The sequence below is a fragment of the Propithecus coquereli genome, unplaced genomic scaffold (genome assembly GCF_000956105.1).
Source record: "Propithecus coquereli isolate 6110/MARCELLA unplaced genomic scaffold, Pcoq_1.0 Scaffold449, whole genome shotgun sequence".
NCBI classification, from domain to species: Eukaryota; Metazoa; Chordata; class Mammalia; order Primates; family Indriidae; genus Propithecus; species Propithecus coquereli.
Window position 1 is genome coordinate 1405877 of NW_012150274.1, and position 319 is coordinate 1406195.

The following is a 319-nucleotide window of genomic DNA, read 5'->3' on the forward strand; positions in this document are numbered from 1 at the left end:
CCGCGCGCACCACAGCGAGCGGAGCCGAGGGGCGGGGTGCGGCCCGGGACACACCCCCGGCCCGCCGCGGCCCGGCCAATCTCGGGGCGCGCACGGCGCTGGCCGGCGCGCGCCGCCGCGCAGCGACCAATGGGGGCAGGGGGAGTGCGCCGGCGCGCTGAGGAGCTGAGCGAGCGCGGGGGAGGGGCGATACCGGGGGCGGCGCCTGCGCGGCCGGCCCGCGCGACGTCAGTTTCGCGGGAAGCTTTGTGCGGGCGGTGGGGTCGCTCCCCGGGAGGGCGTCCCGGGAAGGCCGTTCTCAGCTTCGCTCGCCGCGACC